The sequence below is a fragment of the Panthera uncia genome, chromosome B1 (assembly GCF_023721935.1).
Source record: "Panthera uncia isolate 11264 chromosome B1, Puncia_PCG_1.0, whole genome shotgun sequence".
Taxonomy (NCBI): Eukaryota; Metazoa; Chordata; class Mammalia; order Carnivora; family Felidae; genus Panthera; species Panthera uncia.
Window position 1 is genome coordinate 160,392,878 of NC_064811.1, and position 6,591 is coordinate 160,399,468.

Here is a 6,591-nt window from a genome sequence, read left to right on the forward strand (position 1 = left end):
AAAACTTCCCCAGCTTTGTTGTTCAAGAATACACTGTTTTAGGAAATATTCCTAGGGTTCTCCTTTTCTTGTTGCAAGTTAAACGCTCCCTTTTCTTGTTTTTTATCATTTATTTTTTTTATTTAAGTCCAAGTTAGTCAATATATAGTGTAATAATAATTTCAGGAATAGAACTTTGTGATTCATCACTTACATATAACACCCAGTGCTCATCCCAACTCCCTTTTCCCATTCTTTGGCTTGGTTGTGTCTTCTGGCTCGACATCCACCAAGAGGTGCACCTGTTTCAAGTTAACAGGCTAGTCAACGATCAGAAACTAGAAGCTAAAGGAAGCAAGGAAGGATCCTTCCCTAGGGCCTTCAAATGGAGCAAGTTCCTGCTAACACCTTCATTTTAGACTCTTAACCTCCAGACTGTAAGAAAATAAATTTTTGGCTTTTTAAGCCACCCATTTTGTGGTAATGCCATGGTAACCCTAGGAAACTAATACAGTAGAAATTATTACATTCATTTACAGTAAGGAAACTGAGATGTAGAGAGGTTACACATCTTGGCCAAGGACACAAATCTAGTGAAGTGCAGAACTCACATCCCAGCTCATGTCTATCTGACCCCAAAACCCATGTTCTTAACATGCAGACTGCTCCATAGATTTACAGCTGGCTTATCTTTTGCCATCCAAGAATGCTAATCAGCATATTGATATCAACATGAAGAGTTCTCTGATGATAATCTTTCTTTCTTTCTTTCTTTCTTTCTTTCTTTCTTTCCTTTTTTCTTTCTTTTACTGTTTGCCAAGTAGTGAATATTATTGATACTAGCTAATATTTCTATATCACTTACAATGTGCCAAGCACAATTTAAGCACCTTATATATATTAACACATTTATTTCTTAACCTCATATGAGGCAAAGGGAAGATTGATTACAAAAATGGTCCCAATTCATGAGGGAGATGAGTGAAATAGGTGAAGGGGATTAAGAGTACTCTTATCATGATGATCACTGAATAATTTATAGAATTGTGAATCACTATGTTATGCACCTGAAGCTAATATAACACTGTATTTAAAAGACAGACAGAAAGAAAGAAAAAAGGAAAGAGAGAGAGAGAGAGAAAGAATTTATAACCATCCCCTCCCTCTCCCACCCTCTTGAGGCCCTCCATGATTTCCCTCTCCATGTCATGAAAACAGGCCCAAGCTGGCCTGCTGGAAAATGAGCTAAGACATTTCAACTAATGGCTAGCCCACCCCCAAAAACAGACCTCCTACTTAATCTGCAGCTCGCCCCAGACAAATGAAGGAGCCTACCTCAGACCAGAAAAACTGACTAGCAGAGCCTAGTTTAAATTGCCAACTTGAGAATTATAAACTAAGTAAATGATTGTAGTCAAAGACCACTTAGTTTCGAGGTACTTTGTTAGCTAGAGGACACAGGTAGGTACAATCATAATAGCGTATTATTATTAGTTTCCTATTTTACATATGAAGAAACTGAGGCCCAGAGAGGTTTAGTAATGTGCCACAATTATAGCTAAAAGAGCCAGGAATTCAACTCAAGGAATCTGGCTCCAGAGTCCATTCTCATGACCACCACAACATCTTCCCTCTCAATCATTTCCATGAAGTCAGGGAAGGATTGCCTTTAAGATCGGCCAATGACACCAAGCCAGGAAGGATGACTTCTTGCCATGGATGCCAGAATCAAGATCCAGAATACTTTCAACAGGCATGACTCAAAATCTATTGATCTTTAAAATAAAACTTCACAGGAAAAAAAAAAAAACATATAAAGTCCTGCATTTGAGTTTTTAAAAATACACAAACAAGAGGGAAGGCTTGACTTAAAAGCAGCTCATGTGAAAAATTCAGAGGGTCTAAAGAAACAAAACTGAGTAAAAATCAACCATGTGATGCCCTGCATTGATGAGGGTCTGGTGTTCAAGCCCCAGGCAGTAATACTACTCCTGCACAAGTAGCTGGGAGATAACAATGTCACACCAAAACTCTGTTACAGGAGATAGTACTTAATCTGAGAGGATGGGGAGGGGCACGAGTCTGCGAACTCTTATGATATCTAAGATTTGTCAAAATGTTGAAGAGAAAGTAGATTGATTCTGTGATACTTTGGGGAGAAAATAGAGATCAGGGATTGGAAGTTTTATTGGGTAGAAGAATGAATAATGGTATTCTTCCTCCTATTGCCTCTCCCAGGCTACTTCCAGGGCTTGTTCTTTCCCATCCCTCAGTGAAATCTCCAGCAGACCCCTTAGCTTTCGGGCCCTTTTGATCAACTGAACAGTTTTGTTTCAGTAACTAAAATATCCCTTCAGTGTAACATCAACTCTCCAAGCTCATCTAAACTTAGGGCTTCTCCCTTTGCAACGTGGAAGCTAACGGGACGTTTGGAGACGGATGCTTGGGGCTTAGTCTCTCTTCTTTGCTCCATCTCCTTCCCCAGATTGCCAAGTCACCATGTTTCCTCCTTTCAGGGCAAACCCAAGGGGAAAGGAGATTAGAGACAAAGGGCAAAGTGGTAGATATAGGTGACATCTGGCAATAGTGCCCTCTTGGGGGCAGAAGGACAATTATGTTTCTTTCACAAGCACTTGGGGGTTTCCCCTCAGGTGTCACACTGAGCTCCTTTGACTGAGTCAATGCCTCTCCTCCCATGAGTGGCTTACAGCTTTCCCTGGCCACCACTGTCTACTGGGATCCCTTTGCCTTTCCAGAAGTCCCTCTTCCATTGGATCTCTTTTAGGAAACCCAGACCAGTTCCGTACCACATGACCATTGGACCCCTGGAAAATACGTACCTTTGCTGCACCAAAACAGAGAAAGTGAAGCTCCTTCCCAACATAGCCTCTTCAAGTAGGTCACTGGAAAGGGGCAGCTATGGGCACAGCCTCCAGCCTTTAAACATTTCAGGAATGATGTCCTCAAACACCAGGGAACACACTGAAAGCTCTCAAAATATTAGTCTTGAATTCAAGTGTCTTGAATCCCCTCTAGTTTTGTTTGATAGGAGATACCACAGCGCTCTACTAATCCTTCAGTAAAGAAGGTTCTCAAGGGTAACAGAGAGATGGGTGATGGGCTAATGCAGATAGGGTAGGTTTTTCAATTTCCTAAATAAGTCCATATAGATAGTCAAATACCCAGCTTAAGCTACTGTTCTTAGCATCTGCTTGGTGGAATTCTAAGTTTCATTGTAACATACCATCTCAGAAGTTACACAGGAGTGGATTTCCCATCAGTAAGAGGTTATCTTCCTAACAAAACAAGTGGACCCAGATCAAACAGCTGTAGTCTACCAGTCTCTAGAATTAGTACTCAAACAGAGGTTGTAGAAGGAATTTCCACACAAAATGGAAGACAGGCAGGTAACATCTAACATCTTCTTTCTCACTCTAGAGTTCAATTATTTCTTTAACAATATCCATTCTCACAGCTTTTATACATATGTATATATATATATATATATATATATATACACTTTTTTTTTTTTTAAGAAAGCAATCTCAAGGAGTCACAAAAGTGAGTGCATGATTATGTAGCACACATGGTATTCACAAGTGCTCAGGGCAATTTAAAGGAAGGAAAACTCTTGGTAGAGTATACAGTTTAGTTAGAGAGGATTTGTCTGCCATTATATTACTCTGTACTTTTAAAGAAATTTGTTTCAGGATGCCTGGGTGGCTCAGTCAGTTGTGCATCTGACTCTTGGTTTTGGCCTAGATCATGATCTCATGGTTCATGGGTTTGAGCCCTGCGTCAGGCTCTGCGCTGACAGCTTGGAGCCTGGAGCCTACTTCAGATTCTGTCTCCGTCTCTCTCTGCCCCTTTCTTCTCCTGCTCTGTCTCTGTGTCTCAAAAATAAATAAAATGTTAAAAAAAATTTTTAATAATAAAATACCTACAGGAAATGAGTGACATCATCAAAATAGAAAAATAGGAGTTTTCTATTGTCTTTTCCCCCAAAGAACACCAATTTTGACAGTCATCCAGGGATGAGAGTGTTTTTGGGTAAGTCTGGGAGTCCAGTGGAGAAGTTCCAGCACACCTTTAAAGGAAAGAAAGAAAGAAAGAAAGAAAGAAAGAAAGAAAGAAAGAAAGAATCCAAGACTGGACATATTGAAGAGGATAAAAGGAACAGATTCACTTTGCCTACACCACCTCTCCCCCAAAAGATGCACAGCTAATTGCCAAGAGAGACATTCCCAGCCTGTGATTTCTCCCTCAGGGAAAGTGAGAGCATGTGAAAGAGAGCCCAGCTTCCTCGGCTGCATGGAATGCTGCCAAAGAAAAAAAGGCCTGAAACCATAAAACTCTTAGAAGAAAACACTGGGAGAAGCTCCTTGACATAGGTGTTGGCAATGATTTCTTGAACATGACAACAAAAGCACAGGCAAGAAGAACAAAAATAAACAAGTGGAACTATATCCAACTAGAGAGCTTCTGCAGAGCTAAACAAAACAATTAATATATTTAAAAAGTAATCTGCAGAATAAGAGAACATATTTGCAAACCACATATCTGATAAGGGTTTAATACTCAAAATAGATAAAGAACTCATACAGTGCAATAGCAAAGCATAAGTAAACAATCCAATTGTAAAATGGATTAAAAGATCTGAATAGACATTTTCCCAAAGAAGACACATAATGCCCAACAGGTACATGAAAAGGTGCTCAACATCAGTAATCACCCAGGATATGCAAATCAAAACCACAATGATATAACACCGCACACCTGTTAGCATGGCTTTTTAGCAAAAAGACAACACACAACAAGTGCTGGGGTGGGGGGTGGGGGGCGATGTAGACAAAAGGAAACCCTTGCACCCTGTTGGTGAGAATGTAAATTGGTACAACCACTATGAAAAACAGCATGGAGTTGCCTCAAAAAATTAAAAATAGAACTGCTATGTGGTCCAGCAATCCTTCTTCTGGGTATACATCCAAAGGAAATGAAATCAGTATCTCAAAGACAAAACTGTGCTCCTATGTTAATTGCAGCATTAGTCACAATAGCCATGATATGGAAACAACCTATATGTCCATAGTCAGATGGATGGGTAAAGAAAATGTCATATATAATTATATATATATATATATATATATATATATATATATACACACACACACACACACACACACACATATATGTATATAATACATATATATAATAGGTATATTATATGTAATATATATAATATGAATATTATTCAGCCATGAGAAAGAAAACCCTACCATTTACAACAACCTAAAATGAATCTAGAGGACATTATGCTAAGTGACATCAGTCAAACAAAAAGACAAATACTGTATGATCTCAGTGATACGTGGACTCTAAAAAAAAAAAAAAAAAAGTCTAACTCACAGAAACAGACAGTATAATGGTGATTACTAGGGGCTAGAGGTCAAGGAGATCTTACTGAATCAGTAAAAAAGTATCAACTTCAGAGACAAACCCTAGTCTTTAATGCAAAACAGGGTCAGATGATAGAACAGAATAGAAAATCCAGAAATGGCCACATATATACATATAAAAAACTGATTTTTGACACAGCTATAAAGACAATGAAGTGGAGAAAGGAGAGTCTTTTCAACAAATAATGCTGGAATAACTGGATAATTATATGAGGAGAAAAAATGAACTTAAATCCATACCTGTGGTAGGCATAATAATGCCCTTCCCGAGATATCTGCACCCTAATGTGTTCCAAACCCAAGGATATGTTAAGAGAGTGAAAACTCAAGCCACAGAATGGGGGGGGGGGGGGGGGGGGGAAGATTGCAAATTGTATATCTGATACAGGACTAGTCTCTAGAATATACAACAAAACTCTCAAAACTCAATAATTGGAAAACAAACACAAATTGCAAAAAAACTAGAGCAAATACTTCATCAAAGAAGATATAGGAATGGCAAATAAGTACATGAAAAGATGTTCAAAATCATTAGTCATAGAAAAATGAAATGTATAACTACAAGAGGATATCTCTATACAAACATGGGGCAACCCTCATATACTATTGGTGTGAATGTAAAATGGTACAACCACTTTGGAAAATAGTTCGACAGTTTCCTAAAAAGTTAAACACTAGATATTTAGCCAAGAGAAATGAAATCATATGTCCATACAAAGACTTGAATATGAATGTCCAATAGCAGCTTTATTTGTAATAGCCCCAAACTGGAAGCAACTCAAAAGTCCATCAACAGATGAATGAATAAACAAACAATAGGAAATCCATACAATGCAATACTATCCAGCAACAAAAATGAATGAATTCATAATAACACAACAACAGATGAATCTCAAAATACTGTCTATGTGAAAGACAGCAAATGGTATGATTCATTTTACATAAGATTCAAGGAAATGCAAACTAACATATAGTGACAGAAAGCAGATCAGTGCCTGGGGAAAAGGGTAGGGCAGAGGGATTACAAAGGAGCATAAGGAATCTCAAATTTTGAGGGAGATAAATGTTCACAATCTTGATTGAGATGATGAGATGATTTCAAGGTTGTATATATATGTCAGAATTTATTACATTGTCCACTTCAAATACATTGCGT